Source organism: Notolabrus celidotus, chromosome 11, assembly GCF_009762535.1.
Source record: "Notolabrus celidotus isolate fNotCel1 chromosome 11, fNotCel1.pri, whole genome shotgun sequence".
Lineage (NCBI taxonomy): Eukaryota > Metazoa > Chordata > Actinopteri > Labriformes > Labridae > Notolabrus > Notolabrus celidotus.
The window spans coordinates 16,168,970-16,193,847 of record NC_048282.1 but is presented as its reverse complement, the minus strand read 5'-3'; the positions used below and the strand labels follow the sequence as shown (position 1 = coordinate 16,193,847).

The window sequence follows — 24,878 nt, the reverse complement described above, 5'->3', positions numbered from 1 at the left end:
GTTTCAACGGTGACATTTTAAACTTTAAATATTTTATATGCATACCTATGAAAAAAAATGAAGATATGCATTCATGTGGAATAAACGGTATTGCAGAGAAGAAAGGCTGGGCTGGGTATCATTTTAATAGAACAGTTAGAGTGCAATGGTTTTTCTTGGTGATTTTTATTTGAGGTTTTTATGTGTGCGCAAGCTGATTTAAAGGCACACTAAATCATTGGGGATGGGGAGTAGTGGATTATGCATTTAATCAAGGAGTAGGCCTTGGGAGAGTGGCTGGCCGAGTCACCAGGGCATCAATGAGGGGTTGGCTCTAACATGGGGCCTGTCCTCTTTGTTCCTTGCCATAATGGGCCATTTTCACATCATTTGTGGGGAAAAAAAGATAGAGCATGTGCGTTTGTACCAGCTGTGTTCCCACTGATCACTGGAATTGTGCGACTCTATGTGTTTAATAAAGAAAACTGCTATCATTAGGTGGCAATCCTTAAAGTCACTTGGACATGATCTGCATTAGCAAGCTCTTACAGTTACATTTCTGCTTTTAGGCCAACTTAATATGGTCTTTGATTTATTTTGCAAATTTCCACCTCAAGCGGTCATTTATATCCATAAAAAATATACTTTAAAGATACTTTCACAATGAAGATCAATCTCAGCCTGATGTGTACTGAGATGGCTGCAGAATGCAAACCTCTCTGTGACACTTTGTTGGAGCTGAACATGACCAACGACTTCCCTGACCGACTGATAGTTTAGTTGACTAGCTGATTTGATCATTTAAATGTATACAATTTGGGACATTAAATAATTGCTTGAGAAAGTAAGATAAAAGTAAGACTGTTAAAGCTGCACTAGGTTACGTGAAATACAAAACTGTATACACTGGGATGAAAATGTACATAAAAAGACACAATTTTACATCCCTGTAGACAACATGACTGGTAAAACCAATAGTAATTATCAATGTTTTGGAACCAGATATAGACAACTGATAATTACTGATCAATACCAAGATTACAATAATGTTTTAATGTTTTTCTATTCAAAAGAGAAGTTCATAATGTGTAGTTTATGCAAAACCTGATCATAAGAAAGGCTCAGGTATACTGAGCCAATGGATATACATCATATGTTGATACTCTATACTGTTTTACTTGAACAAAGTAAAAAAATACAAAGTACAAAAAAGGTACAAAATACTTTGGCTTCCATCAAACATTCTGGATTAAATGCTTTCAGATTTGATTCAGCTTTAGGGACGACAAACTAAGCATATCACTAGACTAACATCATAGGTCAATAACGTCTACCACTGATGTTGGGACTCATTGGATTTCAAATGCGGCACTAGATGGCGAAATCCTTGGTCTTCTACTGCGGAACAAAGATTGGTCATCAAGTTGCAAACTTGAGATTTTGATATGATGAGCTTTCTTGTGCTTATGCTAGCTGTCATATTTATCAACTGCTTGGCCAAATCCGCACACATGTGAAAGCAATGATTAGCGAATGTTTTGGTCTGATAAAATTCTATTACCGCAATAGTAAATAATAACACAATATTACCATTAGCATCTGATAATCTGTTAGACTGATTTATATTATGCATCCCAAGTTGAAACAACCATCAGGGAGGCTGAAAACTTTATCAACTTATTTAAACACATATTGACATTAACATTAACATTAACATTACATTCCCTGTCTCTGTCAACTCTACCCTTGCTAGCAACAAAGGTAGTCTAACAGGATACAGAAACCTTTAAAGTTACTTTAGCTATTTTACTATTCCACCTGCAGTTACCCCAAGCCATAGTTATCCAGCACTTCAGTTACTTCAGGATGTTTCATTTGAATTACATGATGGTTGCCGGTAAATAGCTTTTCTGGAAAAGTTTGTCGCACAAAATGGTTGTGAGACAGAGCTGGCACATTGCAGTAAAGGCACCGTCAATATAGATTTGGTTATAGTACTTTAGTTTCATTGAGTCAATCATTGGTTAGATGAAATAACTCACAGAACTGAATATATTTTTGTTTGTTAATTGTCAGTCATAGAATTAGTTAGGCCTCTCATAACGCTCTCTTGCTGTCCGTTCTTCGTGACCGACACAAACCATGTAGTCCCTCTACTTGAAAAATGAATAGACATCATTTAAGCTTTTGCAAAGATACTCTTTTAAAGTCCTGGAATATAATTATTGAATTGGAAAGAATCCAAATAGCATCAAATATTTGAATATCAAAGGGGCAAGAAACAGTGTGTAATTCTTATTTTCAGTATTGAAATATTCTTTTTGTACTTTTCTCTTGTCAAACTGACTATGGAAACTGAGAGCTTTGAGAATCACACCGTAGAGTTTCCACAAATCTGCAGTTTGTCTTGGTTGTGTCATCGGCCTTATCACAGTTAACGCAGTGTTTCCCCATGAAATTGAAAGACTCCGTCAGGGGTTTTGTATTTAGGCATGGATTGGCGCGTGAGGTTATGTCAAATGTTCTTGTTTGTCCATCCTATACGTTTACACGGATGCATGAATGTTTAAAATGTGTCGACAAAGTGGATTTTTGGCTGAGGGTTGTATTTAATATAGATGTCCTGTCAGCCTCAGGTAGGTTAGCATCACTGTCTGCAAGATGTTCCCATTACCGCTGCTTCTTTGAAAATTAATATGTGTGCTTAATGCTTGATGACTTGCTTTTGCACTGCCCAGGAAAGCTTAATGTTTAATTTAAAAGTCACAGTTTGCTTTGTATGTCAGAGCTGTGGAACCGTCTCAGGTCTTAATCAAGATGGCAGCATGAATATCAAGGATGAATTTAGAAAGATAAAGGAAAATAAAGGGAATGTAATCATTTTAGGTGCCAGCCGTGATACAAATAAAGGGTTAAACATGTTTGCATTGATAGTAAAGGATCTGTATGGGTTTGTATGTAATGAAAAACAACTGTCTCTGCTCTCATAGAGCTTTGTGTCCTAGTTTCGGTTGTAGTTTATGCCTCGAGTATGATGTGTTTTTTATTTAAACATTAATTTGGTCAATTATGCAGCTTAATTTCTTAATAACCTCCACTGTTGTTGGCTGTGCAGTAAGATAGGTGGAATATTTACCCAAAGTAGGATTTAAACAGGGACATGTTTTCTATAAGGGCATGGTTTGTTTTCTCCTCCTATTTGCTCCTGTGGGGGATTAATGCTGTCAATCAATTTGACTGGCACCTCTCAAATCACACCCTTGCAGCAAAGTGGCTGATTTTGTCAGGGAGAGAATGGCGTTATCGGGAGAACCTTGTTTGGAGACTCACAAAACCACTAAACCCGCAATTCATGGGAGATCTGTTTACAATCTGCACCGGCCATTGACTGCTAAACAGCCCGCGCAGATCCATCCTGGGCCACTCCGAGGAGGAGAGGAGCAGAGCAATTACATCCTCAAACAGCAATCTGAGGCTGGGTCGGCATGCAAACAGACATCAAGTACACACACAAACACTGACAAATTCAGACACAAGCAATACGTTTGCTCAAGACTTTGGGAAGTCTTGTCAGGCTTTGGTTATGAATATTTTTGGCCCATCTAGGGTTCCACATGTACGGTGCAGTACAGTTATTTTGCTGACATTAAGGTAGTAGTGTCTAATTTTACTTTCCCTGGTTCAGAAGCAGCATAGGACATTTGAATCCTGAGACTTAAGACTCTTCTTTGCATCTGAGATACAAAAAAAAAGGTCCATAAAAATATAGAGTTTGAAATGGTCAGATTTTTTCAGGTTATTGTTGATTAGAAAAAACAAACCGCAAAAAGTGGACATCTATACACTTGTCCTTTGATATTCAAACTCTTGAAACATGACACACTTCTATCTACATTTGGCCAGATGTGAGTCAAATTGTCATACTTTGGGCTGGGCGATAATTCGCTAACTATAATTATCCCGATATAATTTTATAACATGCAGAATTATTACAAACATCATGCCATTATGTAATATTCTCCTGGTTTGAGTGAATTTGACCAAATCTGGCTGGATTTTGTAGTAACATAATGTGTTAAATATGCTCCGAGGGCATTTGTAATGTTTGGTTGAAGAATAAGTAAATGTTATTAAATGAGTCCAGTGTGTATTACAGAGTATTTTGTTGCTTTCTTATAATTTTAAGGGACAAAAACCTTGACCATAATACAAACCAAAATTTTTCAGAGGACAAAGTGGATTATAAGCAGATATTCACAAGACTTTTCCAAGCAGCCAGTCAATCTTTGAATACCTGCATATTTACACAAAATCTAAGTTGCATTTGCCTATATTGTATGTGAGGCTCAAATCTGCCATCTATAACATATAATGTAAAAATGTACGGATTACGATTCATATGATTAGAACCGTGACAGTCTTGTATCCAATGGCAGAAAAAGTTCTCATGCAACAATGATCCAAATACTGTTTTTGAACTAGCATTGAGCCAAGCAGGGAGATTTGCCTGCCTTACAAAGCAAGGTTAAAAGCTATAAAGATATCACTAGAAGATTAAAAGCATTAGAGGCGATGGCAGTGGATCATTTTATTTTGCCCAGCGCACTGCTAGTCAGCATCTTTCTTTTTTTTTTTTTGGTTGTTGTTAAAGGACATATGGCCTTTTAATCCAAAGAGGCTGATTGTTGTTTTTACAGCCCCGGAAGTGTTTCTCGATTGGGGCGCACTAAATCATCACTCCGCTCAATGCTATATAAAACAGCTAAAGGATCTCCAAAGGAATACATGCAGTGCATGTACGTCCCTGTTTTTGTTTTGTATTTCTGACTATTCTGTTCATCATTAAGGTAACCTTCATTATTTAAAGCATTATAACGATGAAGGGAGGTTTTGGCATGCCAACAGGATTAAAGTATTCATGCCATATTACACATTATGGAGTGCTGGACCAGTGAACTATACTATTGTAATCCTGCCTTGGATAGACACACCAGTTCACTACATACAGTATGTTGAAGAGATACATTACAATAGGTGTCAGTCACACTTTACGGTTCTTGAAAGGTAAGCTCTCTTCTGTATATTGCTTTAGGCATTAAAGCTTTGGGATGATGCAAACCTCTAAGTATATTGCTTCATCCATTACAGGATTTTAATAGTAGAGTTACATTATTGATTTTATTTTACAGTGATAAATACATCACTGATTGAAGGATTTTCACGTCAAAGATGAGTTGTATTTGTCTGGCTTTTTGATGAGTTGAAATGGGGATGGGATGCGTGAAGGCCATAAAATCTGTAGATGTGACACTTAATGTGGACATTACAACTGTCCCAACACAGCCTTTTACACAGTGTTGTTTTAAAAGTGTTAATGAGTAATCAGGAGAAGGATCTGTAGATAGTGGGCGAGTATCTTTTTTATACTTTATTCAATAAAATAAATGAAAATGTACATGAAAATATCAGCTGGAGCATTCAAACATTGTGTAAGTAATCATCACTGTAAAGATATAAACAATAATTTAATTTACTTTGTGTTTATGAAACTATAGCCGGCACACTGTAGAGGGTGGCACTGGTCTCATCATGCAAAAACAAGACATGATGCACAGTACATCGCAGAGACAGACTAATAAGCAACAGAATAAATACATCTAACCGTGTGCATGTGATAGTTTTTATCTGAAATTTGGTATTTAGAAGATTCAGTGTGAATGATGATATGTGACAATCAGTCACAGCAATTAGTGTTACTGTTAAGAAGCCTTTTTGTTTTCTCTCACCCATACAGAATGTCACAAATAAATCCTCACTTGCATTTGCATATTAATTGGATCTGAGACGTCAAGCATCTTTCATTAAGCAAAATGATCTGCATATTTGGAGACATAAAATAGTTTATTTCAATGTGGGAAAAGAAGTCATTGAAAATTGACCGCATATGGGACGTAAACTTTGGCTGATCCATTAACCCTTTACCTCCCGCAGCAGATTGAACACAAAGCAACAACAGGCTGATTAACAATTGGATGATGTTTTTCAGACTCACACAATGCAAAGTCAGAGGCAGAAAATGAAGCAGCAGGGAGATCAAATGATTTTATAAGGTTGCTATTGGTGTTTAAAGCACAGTGTTGGTTACACTCTGACATTAAATCACATTTCTTTGAGGATACACTTTTTTTTTTTCCCCAATAAATGTTTTTCTATTTCACAATAATTAAATGAAGCTTCACATGGGTAGTTACATGAACAACTAGAACAAAATGTAACATTTTCAATCTTGGAAACTGTGTTATTGCATAAATCAGACCTGCATTTGAATCAGCAGTTTTGTTTATCTTCTTTTCGGATTAGGCCCTGAGGGAACCCAACCCCATGATTATCGAAATCCCTTGTGTCATCTGCAGTTGCCTTTCAAAGTTATTCTCAATAGCTCCATCTCTGCTCTGCTAATTACTACAACAGCCAACTTCCCTTGAACGCATCATTCAAACATAATGTCCTATTGTCTTAAGATTGTGTACTTCCAGTGATAAAATTCTCTCTCTCTTATTGCGCTCTGTTCTTCAAAAGTAAATAAAATCCCAGGGCAGTAGGAAATGCCAAACAAAGTGGACAAGAGGGGAAAGACGTTGTTTGTCTGGAATCTTTGTATGTCAGACACAACCCCGCTTTGTTTGCTGCGTCTGTCGGCCATTCTGAAGGGAGAAGTGACATTGGTTGGTTCGATACGATTACAGCTCACAGCCTGGTAATGGAAAGGCTGCGTATCGCAGGGTCTACGTAGTTAGGGGCTAGACTTGTGAATAATTTGATTAGGTTGCAGGGGAATATATCTGGAGGATTATGTAAATGGCGGTGCCCCCTTGCAGAATTCTTTTGAACTCTTCAGAACTCACATCTGCCGGGGTCGACAGCGAGACAGGACGGCTGCCTTCTTGTAGCCTGATTCCTCTGTGTTGCAGGAAGGTGTTTAAAGGTCATTTTTAGTACAAACACACTCGTCCTGAAAGACCTCTCTGTTCCAAAGAACTTCAATTTATTTTTTGTTGATGCCCACGCAATTATCATTTTCTTTGAGTCAACAATAGCTGAGCTTAGGACAATTATTGTTGTATACTAATTAGCCAGACTGTGTGCGTGTGTGTCACCAGTAACCTCTTGCAATCATTGTGTATGTACACACTGGAATAGCTTTGACCTGTTTACAATATATTTAAGGTTATATCTGCCTCTCCCTCTGTGCTGTCTGATTATGAGATTTTTCCCCCAAGCCTTATTTGGTGTATTTCTGGGTGGGGATATGTTTGTGTTGAGCACTATGGCAACCAAAGTCAAGGTGACCAAGAGCATGTTGCACACATTAGATTACCAGAATAGAGGCAGGAGACAATGCAGTCAGCACAAAATAGCATTTATCTGCAGCCTGATTGTAGGGATTTCAGAGAGAGAGAGAGCGTCCCCAGGCTGGCTGTGGATCTGTTGTCTCGGTGAGTCTGACCACTGCGCGCTCAGCTCTGTGAAAGGAAAAGGACCACTTCAGTGGCGTCTGTCTGTGATGTGTGTCTGATCACAAACACCTTTAAAAATTGGAGCAATGGATATTTTGTCGTTATTTAATGCACAGTTAGGTCAGAGAAAACTTTGAATCTATGAAGATATCTTTGTTTTAGTTAGTAGTATAATTTAAGAAGTCATAAAAAATATTCCTGTGTTTATTTTTGTTAAGAGCCTGATGGAGTGTCGATATTTTCACCTTCACTGTACAATAATTCCGATGTCCTTTAAAAGGCATTTAAATTCCTCTCACAGTAACTTCATAACACTCTGCAGGGGGTGTTCTGAGCTTCTTTGATCAATCTCCAAAAAAGCTAAAAAGCTCTGATATTAGCAGCTGGTTGGAAATCTGGCAGGCTCATAGCAGCACATGTTTAGTAACTCTAGCAACTTATGCTTGCTTGTGCGCTGCGGCTGCAGTTGTATGTTCGGGCCTTCAGAGATGAAGTGTTTGGGACTGCTCTGCTGAAACTGAGGCACCAGAGCCAACACAGTAAAAACTTAATCACTTTGGCAGGCCGTGGAGTTGTGGGATTCAGTCTCACTCAACAAAACATGAAAAAGGAAACAAGCTGATTTTTACAGTGCTTAACCTCCTGGTTTATTGAAACTTCCTTCCACATGTGAACCCCCATACTGTGATGGATTTGTGAAATATGGGGAATGTCAGACTTGGTGCTTATGTGTGCACTCAGTCCGTTTCCTCTCTTAGAAAAGCTGAAGTCCTGAAATATTGACTTAAAATAAGCTTGACAAAACCTCCCACTTCCCCTCTTTGAGAGTGTTTTTTTTTTTTTATTCCCAGGAATGTATGCAGGGCAGCAAGCGGTTACTTTACCAACAGGAAGGATGATACAAGGACATACTGTAATTATGTTCAAAGATACAGTTTCAACCCAGTTTTTACTTGTTAAACTTAAGCAATCAGTTTTGGAATCTAAAAGAATCCTCTTTTGTGGTTGTCATGTGCTATTGAAAGAGTCTGCTTTGCCTCGGCTTGTGACCACTTGTTGAAGGGGTTGGGAGTGATTTAAGGAGGGCAGCTGGATAACAGAGATTTTATTTATCTATTCTGAGAGCCCTTTATTTTTGCAAGCAGTTCTCAGCTAGCAGTTGCTGCTTTCATGACTTTGTGGCAGATTTTATGAATTGTGTGAAGCGAGTGTGACTAAAGGGAGGAACAGCTGAGAGCGTGAATGTGTGGAAAAAAGTGAAGAAAGTGGAAATGGCAGAGATGTTAACCAGAGGGCAAACTGGATCTCTGGAAGTGCTGCTTAAAGTGCTAAATGCTGATTTCCTTTGGCTCTGTGAGAAGAGAAGGGAAGGGAGGGCAAAACATTCTGCAAAGGTCAGGGACTGGGACATGGGAAATGTGTTTTCTGACTTCACACAGGTTGGATCAGACTTATTCTCTTTTTAAGTTAGAAATCAAATATTATGATAAATTAGACACACTGGATCGCTTTCTGAGGACTTCAGGACACAAGAGTTGCTAAAGGAAGAAACTTTTTTAACACAGCCTAGTTATTCGTCAGTGTTTCTCACGGCTTTGTGAATCCTCTCAAGGCATCTGAATATGTGATTGTTCTGTGCAGCTACGTGTGTGAGGATAGATATGAAGGCATTATTACCCAGGAGAGGTCAGGGGTCAAGCATTAAGCAAACTGCCTGCTTGGATCCCTGCAGCAGAGATGTCACACTGTTGGCCCAGGAAATACTCCTGTGTCTTGTCTAAATAATCAAGGAGTCCTTCAGCGTACAAATTTGAAGACTGATAAATAAACACAAGAGACGGAGATTAAGAGGAAGTATCACTGCAAGGAGCCCACAGCGCCAAAGTGAAGATTTTTTCCCTCTTAATTATAGATCAACAGAGTGGTGTTTACAGGGCCTTGCTCAGGAACAGGAATACCCTGTTGGTCTCATGCTGTCACCTTTAGTCTCATTTTCAAAGTTTCATAACAATGTTGTTTGACCTTCTACATCGGAACAGTTTGTTTTAACCTCATTCCTCTAAAAATGCAGGAAAACAATGGAACAGGCTGGGATAGGAAATCACATCTCGCCGTATCAAAAACAGATTAGAAACTAAAGAAACACACCAGGGCAGAAAAACAAAAAACAGTGGCATTGAGAAGCAAAATATCGTTTTTTCCAGTATGTGTTTGACAGTATTAGGCAAAGTGTTATTTGTGCTTTTCTGCTTATGCAGTATTTTCTTTGTGAGGTTGAAACACATGAATTGAAGCTGCTCAACAGTAATGTTATGGGGTCTTTTATTTTTCGTTGATGTGCCTAATGATTTTAATAGGGGTCAAATATGGACAGTCGAAAGGCCAGTTTAGCACCCAGACTATTCTACTACTGAGCCATGCTGTTGTCATACATGCAGAATGTGGTTTGCCATTGTCTGTCTGAAATACACAAGGGCTCCCTGAAACAGACATTGTCTTGATGGCAGCATATAGATGTTGCTCCAAAACCTGTATATATTGTTCAGCGTTAATGGTGCCTCACCAGATGTGTGAACTACCCATGCCATGGGCATTTCTGCATCCCCAGCATCATGGACGCTGACTTTTGAACTGTGTAGTGAAATCAACATTTGATATGTTGTCTTGGCACTATTTTTTAGATAGTGCCAAATAAATAGAAAACTATAAAATTCCGTTTTAATCATCATTTTACACAGCATCTTACTTTTTTAGAAATGTAGATGTAGTAGAAGAGGTGTTAGTTATAGAGATGCTTGCAGCATTGTTGATAACTCCGATGTTAATTACAGTTAATTAGTCACTGAAGTGTAAGTAATATTATAACTCATGGTACTAGTAGAAAGTGTAGTGTTTTTTTAACTGTCGTCAAGCTCTGCTTTTTATCTGATCAAACTGGCATTCTCTGAGAGTTCCTGCTCACCTCCTGTTAGAATCTCTAAAGAGGGACAAAGTTGGAGTGAGCATTATCGCACAAACTCAAAATAACTCCAGAATTCAGACAGTGCCTTATTAGGTCATGAATCCACAATGGGAAGGAAGTGAACAAAAAATGTATTGACAGGCCAGTGTTCCTTTAAGTCCCAGCACAGGACAGCATAACCTGAGATAAAGTTAAGTACTGTACCTTAACTTTATTACATGTTTTAAATAAGTTGGCAAACTTTAGGCTGGGTTTAGCTGTGGAAGTTTTGTTAAAGTGAAGCAGGACTTACAATGCACTAGACACACAAAACCATCATGTAATTTCCTCAAGCTTATTAAAGCACATCAGCTCACTGAGTAATTGAATAAGTTCCCAGCTAACTGGCAGTAAAGCACATTATTGCACAGTTCTTCCACAAATCTCTCTTATAGTAAGTTATTCTAGTCTGAGATTGGTCACTAAAACATAACTTTGAAATAGCTAAACCAAGCAGACCGATATGTTTTACAAGTTAAGTGTTTAAATGTGAATCCCAAACACCCTAACAAGGTCTATTTATGAATCCACTTCTGAAACAGCGCCTGTAAGTTCCACTGCATGCCTCACTTGTGTTTTGTTCTATTTTGGACCTGATTGTGTCCTTGAAAAGGACAAAAAAACTGACAGTCTGTGAGTGTGTGCATGCCTGCATATGTGTGTGTGTGTGTGTGTGTGTGGCTGTGGATAGGTTGGGGAGTATGGTGTCACAAGTACTCCAGTTTAGGAAAAGTGACACTTTGGCTTGAAAGACTCTTTGGGGCAGTTAGATAAGGAATTTAGTGGCTTTATCACAAATGCCACTATTTAATTTAAAAGGGTGAGGCACTTAGGATCTGGCACCGGTCTCTCAGTCTGGTGATAAATTTGCAAGAAAGTGGAAAAGATTGGAGCCTGAGAGCAGATTAGCAGGATACAAATATAGAAGTGACATTATAGTGGGTATTAGTCAGGTGCTCTTCTGAACAAGTGGCTGGGTCCTGATAGCTCTGAGAATGGGGCCTGACTGCAGGCTGTGGGGACTGCTTCTGGACACTGTGGAAAGACTATAACAGTATAGATAAGTTTTCACTCTCTTTAAAGAAATAAACACTTCTTGTAGAATATTGACAGCAACTTAGTATATCAAATTAGGTTCTGTGTCATCGCGTCCAAGGACCGGGTCATTGCTTTGGAAATTGGTTAATTCCTTGTTTTGCTCTCTGTGTCATTATTTTGTTTGTTACTGGGTAATGGTGGCAGAAATATGTAGCAGTCCCAGCCAAAACAGAATGAGGACTACCACTGAATTGTTCCATTGTTTTCATACTGATACCAGCAGACAGATAACACACATTCAGTCAATTTTCAGCCCTGGAATGAAGAACATAATATATATTTAAAAGCATTTCACAAACACAACAGCTGTTTTTGACAGTATATTTGTTAATAATTGTCTCTATTATTTGACAAATTATGATAAAACACATGCACATAATAACTTCCTAGAGCCAAAGGTGTATTAAAGTTCCTTGTTTTGACTGTTAGTGCGAGTTCAAGAGAAATTTGATCTGTTGTGGAATTTCACAAAGAAAAATCTTGGCCAATACCAATAATGATACTGATCCAAGTACCTTTGCATCACCAGCCTGCAGCCTGGTTATCCAAAGCAATGTATTAAATAATTTTCATGCTACCTCCGTTACCTTTGGGTGGTTGCTGCGTTACATAAAGCCTGCTGAAAGCTTCTTGCAGGCACCATAACTTTATCGATCTTACTTTTCAGAAACTCTTGGTGCTGTTCAGGATGAGGGTTGTTTAGATATGCAGTTAAGTATGTAGTGCTGAAGGAGTGTTGTTTTGCTCTGCTTCACGTCACCTGTGCTTTCCAAGTATTACACTTCAAAATTCTTCCATTCAGATGACATGTTGAAGCTTGTTATTGGCGCGCATAAGCTGTCACAGCTGAGGAAAATTAACACGTCATCTTACCGATCCTATTGTGGCAGAATTTTCATATGATATTGATAACTAACTTATTAAGCTCTTATCATTATTCGCCTATATCTGATTGTATTGATAATTGTTGGCTTGACTTAATTTCAGTTTCAATTCGATTTTTATGGCCAGATTTTTACACATTCTTAAGCTACCATGGTATTTTTTTTTTTTTTGAAAATATATTTATTGCTTTTATAAACATAGAAAATACAGACTTGACAACACACAAACAAAGCAAAACTTAAAAAATAAAAGCTATGCCCCCCCCCCTCCCAAAAGGAAAAATAAAAAAACAACAAGAAAGAGCACGTCTGTTGCAATAGCAGCCTTGATCACATTAAAACCTTATCTTAAGCAGTTCTTATTAGGAAAAAAAAAAAGAAAAACTTGAAAAAACAAAGACACATTTGCAGCAGGATGGTGCAGTTATGACGCAGAATATTAATGTGTGCCACGAAGAAAGTTCAGCAAAGGGTCCCAGATCTTATTGAACACACTTCCTCTGTCTTCTTTGTGGAATCTCAGTCTCTCAAGGTTCAGAGTGTTCGCCATTTCTCCCAGCCACAGATCAAAGGTGGGCACACAGTCCATCTTCCACACTCTTAGTATTAGCTTTTTTGCAACCACCATTCCAAACAAAACAGCCTTCTTTACCATGGTATTTTTGAGGTGGCATCACATGCCAAGATTTAAGAAGAGGCCGCCAAGTCATAAGTATTGGAAAAGGCAATTAGATCTATGCAGCCCCTCCAGCCAGTAGGAGTCACTAGTCCAGTAACATGGACTTGGTCTTCTACTTGTTCTTTGCTGGACAGAAGACACAAACATTTCAAACCTGAAAAAAAAGTCCCAAAACTGTCATAAAACCAAAGATTTTCAACCTACATTAAAATAAGGAAACACTACAATGTGTACTTTTTAATGTTAGTTCAGGTCAGACACTAAATACCTGATTTATTTACGTTCATCTGACAGTAATGTGTTCAGCATCACAACATTTAGGCTGACGTGCTAAGGCTGTGTTTTTTAACGCCCAAAAGATAAATAATATTTTTCAACAGTAAACCCAGAAATAGAAAATCATGTAATTTGTTGTACTATGACATGCACAGGTCTTTTTTTTTTTGTGGAGCTTTACGTTGTGAACTTTAATTACATTCCTATAAGCTGTCTGTGTTTATATATGCTCATACCCTGCTTTTGACTTAAGGCAGCAAGTTCACACCTGTTCTTAGGTGGCTGCTTTAAAAGCAGAGTGGAAAATGAAGTAAGAGAGGAAGAACATTCTACAAGAACCCTCATTATAATTTCAAGAAAACACTTGAGACATTTTTCCTTTCAGTATTATTGATTAATTTATATAATCGTGTAAGCATATGGCAACTTAAACTGTCCCTTTTCTTCTCTCTTTTTTCCATCAATATACTAAAAATCCTCCAAATTTCTTTCTTTGCTTTGCTCTGATCCTCAAGCACATATTTTTTTGTTACTTAACCTTCCTTTTTTCCATTTGCTCCCCCCTCCTTCCTCTCTTCCTCGCTCTCCTCCTTTTTTTTTTGTTGCAACAGTTGGTGTGTGTTCGTCTTGGCAGCGCTCCATGGTCTGTTTGATGTGGTTTCCAGAAGTCCTGAACTGGAGTCCCTGGCCACTTTTTCTGTCATCGGTAGACCTGCTGTCTCTTTAGCCTCCATTGACTCCTTTTAACCTCCTCCTACCTTCCTCACATTGGAGCAGCTGCTTTCCTTCCCACTGCACATTTCTGCATGGAAATGATCTGATTCACATTATTTGGTTGTAAACTGCATTTCTGCTGTGGGCTGCATACACAATTTTACTTTCAAAAATACAGTTTGCTCTGCTTTCGAGCGTACTGTACATTACCGAACATCTTCCAGGGTCTGTTCCAGTCACTGGAGAAAAATTAAAGAAGGCTACTATTTGCCTGTTGTAAATATGAATTAGGGAGGCCTAAATTTATGACTCTCTTTTAAAGCCATGAGTCACCAAAGACTTGTGCTTTTTCCATCCTAATAATAAGTTAATCAGCTCTGTTGAACCCATTTTTGCCAATGACCTCTGCACGTTGTAATCTGAGTGATAAAAGACGTGGGGGTGGTAGAGCCAGGGAGACAGTAGCGTCAGAGAGGGCCCCATAGAGGACAGTCAGTGACCCTATATGGGCGCCTTTCCTGCATATACCAGCACGTTTAAAGGGAAACTGATAGGCAGGTGAAATATCTGCCACTTACAGAAAAGAGGCAGGGACCGGCGAGGGTAGACAGGACAGAATGGATATGGATTGGGTCACAAGGCTGACGAGGCCTTCCTAAGGAAATGAATATTCCTTGCAAAGTACACTTGGTGACACTTAGGTCTAAGGACAAAGCACAAGAGCAAAGGAAATCCATTCCTCACTTTTATTTGGCATACAAACTATTGGATCATGGATGTTTTCCGCCACATTATACCTCACACGCTGTGTTAGGCTATTTATGGTGACATTACAACACAAAAATGTTGTGTTGTTCGAACACCATTTATTGTATAAGGATTTGTAGTGCCAAGGAACAAATAAAGTAAATTATTCTTTTATCTCTTCAATCTTCTGTGTCGGTTTGAAACAGACAAAACTAAATAATCAATGGACTTTTACGTGCTGGGAAGTAAGTATGTATCCACTTTCACCCCACCAGCGGAGATACATATTATTATCGGTGGGACTTCCACTTTGTATCAGATGAAGGCGTTGTGGTGGAGGCAGAGCTAAACATGCCCAGGGGGCTGGAGTGAAACCGGTGTCTCATTTTCAGGGGCAAACAAACACATACAGGGAGCAGACATTGCTGTCACATCTCCCTTAGCTCCCCTGTCACCCCGAGGGCAGCGGACCTCTGCGCTGTGGAGATGCCACTGAAATCTACATGTATCCATGCAGTGACACAGTTACTGGTACATGACCAAATGTACAGACAGACACAAATACACAATATAGAGCAATATACAGCATAAAGTCCTGTTTTGATAAACCTAAGATCACCAATTTGACCTTCCAGGCAGAAAGCAGCAGATTTAGTCCACAAACCCGGCTCCGTTTTTAACTTTCCCAGATTGATCAGTGATTGTGCTGGCGCCGAGCAGCTGTATAGCTTTACATCAGCGAGGAGGAGGTTTAGCGGTTTTCAATAGTATTTCAGGATATCCTTGCTGCTGCTGCTGCAGTTTTTGGCAGACTAACAGCTGCCACCAGCATTAGTGTACAAGCAGACACTTCTTAATGTTCCCCAGCCCTGGCCTCATGTGTCACATGGACTCCATCCAGCCTAACCCAGTTGCTTTCCACATTGGCTGGATTGGTTGAAAGCAGTGTGAGACCAGCAATTTACAGTATGCTTAAGATCATCCTTTCATTTTGGTTTAAGGTTAGTAACAATAATGTGACCAGTTCTGACGTTTTGGCGGCCTCTGTTCGCCACAGAAAGCCAACAGAGTAGAGACACCTTTCTAATTATGTGCGATTTACAATCACAGATGAAAAGTGATTTATGATTTTTTTTAACACTCTCTGGACCAAGGGAAATTAGTTACGTTGCCCTGTTGCTTATAATTTGACAACGCTGCCTTGAATTCACTGAGATGTAAAATTAATTCTTGCAGTTGTTTTCAATGGGACTTTCATGTTTGCCTTGCTCTCTGTTAAAATCTGAGAAAAATACAAATGATTGGGCTTGGCTCAGTAACTTCATTGTGCAGTGAAAAGAAAGCCAAACTGGACGGGGTTCAGTAGTTTTAGGCCTTTTGAGGGTTTGTGTGTCAGGATTTATGTATTTAATTACACACTCATTCTCCTAATGTAAGTGGAGAAAAAAGGAAAACGGATAAAAAGCCCCATCAAGCCTATAAGCTTGTAGTTTCCCTCTTACTGAAAGTTGGCCACTGCTGCTGTTTAGCTCCCCTTGAACTGGGCTAATACTTGTCTATTCCGATTAGGATTAGTATGTGTTGCATGGGCTCAGGGACCCGGGACTCGTAATCTAATAAATCAAGATAAAAAACTCTGAGATTGGTTTACAGAGAGCTTGGATTTACTATTGGCCATCTCAGAGAAACAGGGATTAACACAGCATTTGGTGCTGTAGCTTCACCCCCCCCACAATTCTCTGCATAGGGAGAAAGAGGAGACGGACCAAGGCAGTGAGCGAGAGAGGAATACTTAGAGGGAGGAGGTGGGGGAGAAGGGCTGGCTTGGGCTTTATATTGCCTAACAGACAGCAAGTTAAACTCACTGTGACAAGGTCAGGTTAGTCCTTGTACAAAAGGCTTTGTTCCATAGGCAGATTAAAGGTCTCTTTGACAGTTTTTACACTTTTGGATCATGTTGAACATGTTAGGAGTTAATCCTGTCTGTGAGGGGAAGAAGCCCTGCTGCCACGTAAACCAGAGAAATGTGAGCAGACTGTTGCATGAGAAAGATATGCACATGAAATAATCCAAACACAAACAATGATTCTGTTCTTTTTGTGTGTGTTTCTATTACTGCACAACTAACTGTTGAATGCATTTTCACCATACATCCTGCCCTTTGGTGAATCGATTGAAATAAGGCACCAGCATCACAAATGAGCTTCAGATATAAATGGATTTAAAAGCTGAAAAAAAGAGAAAAAAAACAGCCCTGAGTTCTGTTTATTGTTAATCCTCAGATATTTTCCTGTACTACAGCAAACAGCTGTTATTGTCTAGCAGATCCAGACACAACACATGATTACGCCACTGTGTAACGTGAAGACAGTCCCACTTACTTCTTACAGTGAAGGATAAACTTTCCACATGCAGCGTCTCCAAATCAGAAGTGAAACTGAAATGATGATTACAGGAAACTTATTTACACTTTCCCTCACTTACTTCTTTTTCACCAATGATGGAGCAGCCCTGAGACAAGATAATACAAATGTTGGTTTTCTGGAATTTATGGAATGGTGTTCATTTCCAAAAATGATGGTTTAAATTAAGGTCTCTGCAGTAGAACTGGTTTGCTGTTTTTCGATAAAAGTTTTACTTTGTTTTAGGACATTTAGGTACCACAACCTCTATGATCACTTGTAGAGCTAATGGCTTGTAGCAAGTAGAGGTTGGATTAGACTCTCTCACTGTCAGGATCTTAAATATTCCATCAAAAAGTGTTATTACTCGTAATTTGTCATTTTGAAGTGATAATGGCATACAGTCTATGGTGCTCACTGAATCCGTCTCCGTCGGGTCGTGTGTGATGTTGTATTAAAAAGTGAAAACCTTTCAAGAGATGACTCCCTGACAAAAACGCACAGCATTCAACCCCATGGAACCAAATTAGTAGTTTAGTTTGGCCAGCATAATCAGTTCACTCAGTTTATGTAATGAGCATATGCCAAGGCTAGTATGCTAGCATTAGCTTGCATGGCCATTGGTTAATAACATGAGGATGCTGTTTTTAGTTTTCACAAGTATTAGCTCAAACGGACACACGACTAAAAAAGAAAGTTTCAAACAGATTAATGTATTCTCCCAAACTCAGATATAAAGACAACATATCTCTTCTGGGCAAAAACACATAATGCATTTTAAGTTGCATTGCTGTGTTTAACCAACATAACTAACATTTAACAAAATGTCTCTGTGGGTGTAAAAGATGGAAAGTTAGTCTGTGTGCTAAAGTTGGGAAGTGTTCTGTTGTCAAACAGTTACCTCCCCTATTCACCGCAGGCTGGTCATCCTAATCCTTTGGTTAGTTGTAGTTCAACATGATCACTCTTAAAGCGCCAGTAAGGAACTTTTTGTTTGTGTTGATTTTGGTGCCCCATGTGGACAAAGCTATGCCTCATCGTTCACCTCATTTTTGTTTCTGTATGTGTAGTGTTTCTTTTGAAAACAAATCTGATCCTGTGGTAATTCAACGGTTGATTATATCAGTCATCAAGAATATTAGCCATATGTAAAAAGTAATATAGATGGCAGCTTTTTGTCACCCTAAAGCAGCGACTTCAGGCATTGATGATCACTTGAAATATTCAATCTTCACTGATGGCCTGGTTTGCTTTTGCAGGTCATCAGTGTTTATTTCAGTCGGTTTATAAACTCCTTACAGGGGCTGTTGCAGTGTTGACAGTGAAGACTTGTCTTTCTCCTTCAGCCTGATTTAATGATTTAGAAATTCGATTTTGGCTACTTTTATTACAAATGTCCTGATTACTTACTTTGTCAGTCACTCTAATGAAATGTATAAAAAGCGGTGTTAGATGAGTTAAATTATTTCACCTTTATCTTTATAGAAGTAGACTTCATGTATGATATAAAGTACTGAGGGGATTATTTTGTCCAGTCTTTTGTTGTCTGTCAGGTATATTTGTTGAGATGTCTTTTTTTGTTATATTACATTAAGTGCTGTAAATGAATGTTGGTGAGCACAAGTAAATGCACAGATTTACAGGGGGCTCTATTGCCTTGTACATCAAGACTATATTTGTACTTGAAAAATGATCTATATCCAGCAGTCATCTATTTGATACAGCTCCTTTTCTGTGAGGCGTTTTTCTGAGAAACAAGACTAGAATATCCCTCCACCTGGAATTTGAGCTGCTTCTATTTTCTATCTGATGCCGAGGATTCTCATAAAGTTTTACATATCAAAAGTGGCATGTTCTTTCATCTGCTGGCTTGTCTTGTTAAGCAATATCAAACACTGGGAATTCTTTCTACCTCCACATATAAAGGTGGAAAAACCCTAGCAACATATCCCAGCTTGTGAAAAAGAGGCCTTTCTTTTCTTTCTGGGGGAACTGTTAGCAATATCACCGGGCAATTAGCAAGGAAACGAGAGAGAAATGGAAAAGCCAATTACTTCTGCGAGTTAGCTAAAGGCCATTTTAAACTGTGTGCCCATGACATAATAATGTTTATGGTAAATATTATAGTTGGAGACAGTGAGTGCATGGCGTGAGAGGCAAGGAAAAAAAAGGCATCAATCTCAGATCGAGAATAATTTATTAAGATCTGAGATGTGGCAATTACGTGGAAAGGACCAAAAAGAAAAAAAAAAGAAGAAGCCAACTCTCCAGGAACCGCATACATGATTGCAATCTTGATTAAATCCCCCTGGATCTAATGAGTTGATTTTCTGCTGTTAATATTGCATTGGCTGATGATGGATTCGTTAAGATAATGGAACGAAGCTAAAATATAAATGACTCCCTGTCAAGGAGCAGATTTTCGTCATTTTCCGTCTGACACCTCCGCCGTGGGGATTTGGTGAGGCCTTTTTGTGTTTAGAACCATCAGGATCTGGAATACTAATTGCTCATGTGTGGACGCTTCTAATGCCTCCCCTCCTCTCTTCAGCCCCCACCTCTCCCTATCGTCTTGGTAAATATCTCCTTCACATCTCCACGCAGAAACAAAGAGACAGACACAGCTTTCTGTCCTTAATGCTGAAATTACCTGTTGTTCTGCTACGACAAAAGATACTACACTAAAGAAGAACAGTTTTTTCACATAGTAAACACTCGTTTCTTTTCTGTTTCACACCCCTGAGGCATCTATCAAACCATAGAATAGGGCCAGATATTTAAAGGCACTGTATATGACACAAAAACTGCCAACAAAAAGAAAACATGTAAGCAATAGCCCTCTAATATCGACCTGTGCTTTTGAGATAAATTAATAATGTGGTCTCTCTTTGTTGCTGTGCCGACCTGCTGGGCCGGTCGCTCTCAGTTTTAAATGGTCTGTCACTTAGGTCAACTGGAGGAGTAAAATGTCCGATGCATAGAATATTGATCTCATATCACACGTGAACCACAGCACTACATGTATAATTTTTCTCTCAAGTGTGGCAGGGAACATAATGCAAAAAGCATTTGTAATAATCCCAGGCTACACTACACTGTGGATATGCTGATGTTACATGTGTCGGTTGAATCGGCTGGGCAGTGATGTTAATCAAAGAACAGTCAGTATGTGAAGGATCACACGACTTTTAATGACTGATTAAATAAAGAAAGGCATATCAAACTCTTACAGTTATACATCTGAATAAAAATCTGCATTGTGTCAAATCAAGCTTTGTGAAGTTTGATGTGACTTTCCAAAACTTTTCTATCAAAATCTTAATCACTATTCTTGTCAAGTTTCATGCCTGCCTTGATCCTTCTTTTGTGATGATTATAATATTGCTCTTTTTTTCTGAGCCATATTACCAGGGGGACTCGTCTGATTGGGCCATCCCCAAGAGCCCTTTCTTCAGGGTGTCACTTTTTGTGTCCTTTAACATGGTTTTACTAAAAAGTCTTTTTTAATCAATCAAGAAGCAGGCAGAAAATAGGCTTTGTCATGGCTTGGCCTGGGGTCGTGTGATGCCTGCTCTGCCCGGTGACAGGTCTTCAAAAGGGATAAAAAGGAATATTTTGGGGGGAAAACGGGGGTCTCCATGGCACTGGCACTTGTTGCACATGGATCACCATTCTTTGGTTCTGCATGGGACTGAGGTTTCAAAGGGCCGGACAACAAAAATTAGGCGAGGAGGGGACAGCGGGACTGTGGAGGTAGCTGCCCTCAAGCCCCCAACTCTGTCCTCTCCTGGGGGGAAAGAAAGAATAGAAGCCAGAAGTGACAGCATAAAAAGGGGCCTACTAGGTGCTGTCAAATATGCATGAGTAAATGGTCAGTTTCTCACTCTGCAGTGTGTTCACAAGGCGCGACCGAAACGCAGACTCGAAGGCACAAAGCACAGACCTATTCAGTGAGAAGTTTATTCTTGTTGCGGCTTCCACTTCATGTAATTAGAGGTTGTTTCATGTAGAATGAGGTCACGTTAACTTGTTAGTTTCTGAGTTTATGTGTGGGAAATGAAACCCGGAAGCTTAGACAATAGACTGGCAGAGGCAACAGCAAAGAGGGTTATTATATAAAACTTCTGCTCAGCTAAGAGCCTGTTTGTGTGTTCCTGTTGTTTAAATTAGTAATTATTGAGACACTTTGGTGTGACGGATCAGCTAAACATGTTTCCCAACTTCAAGTTTAGAGAACTTCCCTACATGCAGGTCGGCTTTGCTTTAACAGTGTTTATCACATTAATATATGCGTGCATGCATGCAGCCATAAATCTCACACATGGGTGGCTTTGAGCTATTTTCACTTCTGCAAAAATGTTGTTCAGAGTGATTACCTTGAGGCCCCACCTTGAATTCCTCCAACAATTACACATTCCTCTGTCTTTGGGAAATGGCGTTGGGAGGTCAAGGTTTTTGCGTGTCAGGAGTCCTTTAAGCAATTTGCAATAATTTCCATAGCATCATCACTGCCACCTTCAATAACAAACAAGGTTACACACATGTGCTGCTCTTTATACACACACACACACACAAAGTCAGAGCCTAACATGTTTCAGTGTTGGAGGGCTCTAGCCTGTTTACACTTTGATAAAGGAGGTCAAAAGCTTCCAGAGCACATAAAGCTACTGATCAAGATTTTAAATTTAGACATAAGAAAAGGGTAGCTTTTCACTGTCAGACTATAATTATAGCTGATAATGTTTAAATCTCAAAATACAGGGAGAATGTAGATGCAGGTTATTACAACTTCAGATTATACATGTGTTTATTGCTTTATTTTCTTCTTTCAGTTCCCAACAATGTGCTGCCAGCCTGTTTAAAAGGTTAAGGCAGTCGGGATATGTTCCTTGATGGGATTTTATCATGCTAGGCATGCTCTGTTTCCTGATGAATATATTAAAATTATTACTGTGCAAACAGAGTTTCTAATTACTGACCTGCTTGCCATTGTACTGTGCGTTCTGTATGCCCCCCTTCTTCTCCATGCCTTGTTTATTTATCTGCACCAGTGAATACAGAATAGTCTATGCAATGTCATTTCCATCCACATGAAAATGATTTTGAAAATGCCAATCTTGCCTATTATACAGTGTAATTACTTGTCTGCTTTTTGATTTTATCATATCTTCAGCCAGTGGGAAGATACTTGGAGAGGCTAAACATCTTAGCGGAGCTTGATGATTTGCAGTGAATAAAAAAAAAGCGTCCCCCACTTTGCAAAGGAAAGTGCTATCTGCCATACGTACAAAGAAAATGACTCCATTTTATCAAAGGGTTTACATATTGTGTGCAGTTTCTCTTGAGTGCCAGGTTTTGTGTCAGGTGTCATCTATGCTGTCAGGTGGAACCTAAACATGTAAGACGGGGGGTTGTATACACAGCACTGAACTTTTTGGGGACTTAATTATGAAATCCTGAAAGAGAGTTTTTCATCTGTTCTGCTGGTAACACTAAGTCTCTTGAAATCATTTTTTCAAAGACAGGGTTAACAAAAGTAATTTGGAAAGGTATGTGAAATATGGGCAGATGGAACAACCTTGATGCACTCTATTAGGAATGAGCATTTACCTGTTACCTTTGTTTTCACTCACCTGGTTTCTCCACTTTAAAGGCCAAAAACGTTGTTTGTTGATCTCATTTTGTCCGTCAAAGCTACACTCCTGACATGTATCATGCGACTGTAAGTGGCTGCATATATGTGTGTATGTGCAGTGATAAAAGTGTCACAGATTTTACTGGAGCATCTGCACTACATCATGGGAAAGGGCAACCCTGTTGTTTACTTGTCTGCCTGCAATGTTGCACAGGGGGTTGATCAGGGGAGTTGATAGGAGCTGCAATTTAAAAAGAGGACACTGCAGCTCTGAACAAAAACAATTAAAGGAAAATGAAAGACGGCCCCCAAGGGTTAAAAATAGAAAATTATCAACATGCATACTGGAATCCACTACACCCCACCCCCCACACCACCTTCCGCACCAACCCCCCCCCCCCCCTAACTTACTGGGCCTGCATTGTTATGTATGATCAGATCTGCCAGTTCTTCCTCTAAGCTCCTTGTCACATTTTGACTTAATGAAGTGCAACTTAGAAGGGAATTGGGTTCATCATGCTAGTCGCACGATGCTCCCTTGTTGTAGCAAACAGGAGTGGCATGGGACCGAAGCGCTACAGCGCGAGTCGTTATCATTCCGGTCAGTCTGTTTAACACAAAATTAAACAAAGAACTAATTAGTGCCTCATGAATTAATAACTGCACTGTTGCCGAGAAGAAGTTAGGTTGCTGAGGGGAGATATAAAATAAGTAGGAAGATCAGGTTGGAATTATTATTACCTTTTCTGGGATGCATGGGCTCTCAAGGTTAGGAAACTTTTGAGAGGATTTAAGAGTGACTCAACTGGTTCTGCCAAAGTCAGTTTCTGTCCTGATGTAACTCTGTGTCTGGGTTAATGGATGTCATATAAGACAATGCACTTTTCTGCATATAAGAGAAAGACATAGAGCTGTAATCACTAACTTTATATTTTAGCCATGTGTTTAATTTAATTACAGAATGAAAAAAATAATAAGCAGCTCTGTCATTTTTTTAAATACCTCCCCCCACAGTGAAGTCTTTTTAGTCCAGAAATCTTTCATCTCTGTCTTGTCAATTTTGTCATCAATGTCCCATACAGGAGAGATTTGTTTTATATTTGTTCTGCATGACTTTTGGACTCAATCTCAGCTAAGCAGAAGGAAGCTGCTTACTTATTTCAACCAAATCTACCTGTGAGGAAATTATAACTGGCAAACTGTTGAAATATGCCCATACATGCACATAATATACTCTGTAAGTGCTCCCCATGCTTCAGAAGGCTCCACAATCTGTAGCTCGTGTACTTTTACACTGAATAACAAAGAGTGAACAAAAGTATATATTTTACTTTTGCATCACCTGGTTGCTTGTTATATTCTGTCAACTACTGTAGATGAGCCGTGTAAATGTATGGATTTCTCCAGAACATGTGCGTGCAGGCATATACATCTGAATAATCAGTGTCTTGGTTTTAATGTTTCTGCTTTGCTCTCCTTCTCAGATGAAGTGAGCCCCTGCATGGAGTGACTCCCCAGGAAGAGAAAACGAGGTAGGACAAATCTCCAACATGACTGATTACTGTCCCCACCATCTCCCCTGTTCATATCTACAACAATATCAGGCATCTTCATTAATCCCCATGGATCAATGTGTCTGGGGGTTGTAAAAATTGACAAATGACTTATTAGAATCCCACCGTTTTATTTTCCAACTGATTAACTCACAGCAATGTCGTACACTATACAGGCACACTGATGTATCTGTTTTCCAAAGAGCGCCTCTCTTTCTCTCTCTCTCTCTCTCTCTCTCTCTCTCTCTCTCTCTCTCTCTCTCTCTCTCTCTCTCTTTTCTCTTTCTCTTGCTATGTGGAATCCATACAGTATAAAATGAACTTCTATCACTGTGTAGAAGAGATCCTTTCTTGGCTGCAATGACACAGAACTGTGACATGAAAGCAGTACAT

The 24,878-nt window shown here is 39.2% G+C and overlaps 1 long non-coding RNA gene across 1 annotated transcript in view; it reads left to right on the top strand.

The window, feature by feature from the left end:
• LOC117820879 overlaps positions 1-24,656 on the top strand; it is an 84,149-nt gene extending 59,493 nt beyond the window's left edge. Inside the window, exon 4 of the long non-coding RNA XR_004632865.1 lies at positions 24,417-24,656. This is a non-coding gene — a long non-coding RNA (uncharacterized LOC117820879). The remainder of the gene's footprint in view (positions 1-24,416) is intronic.
• Positions 24,657-24,878: the final 222 nt, after the last annotated feature.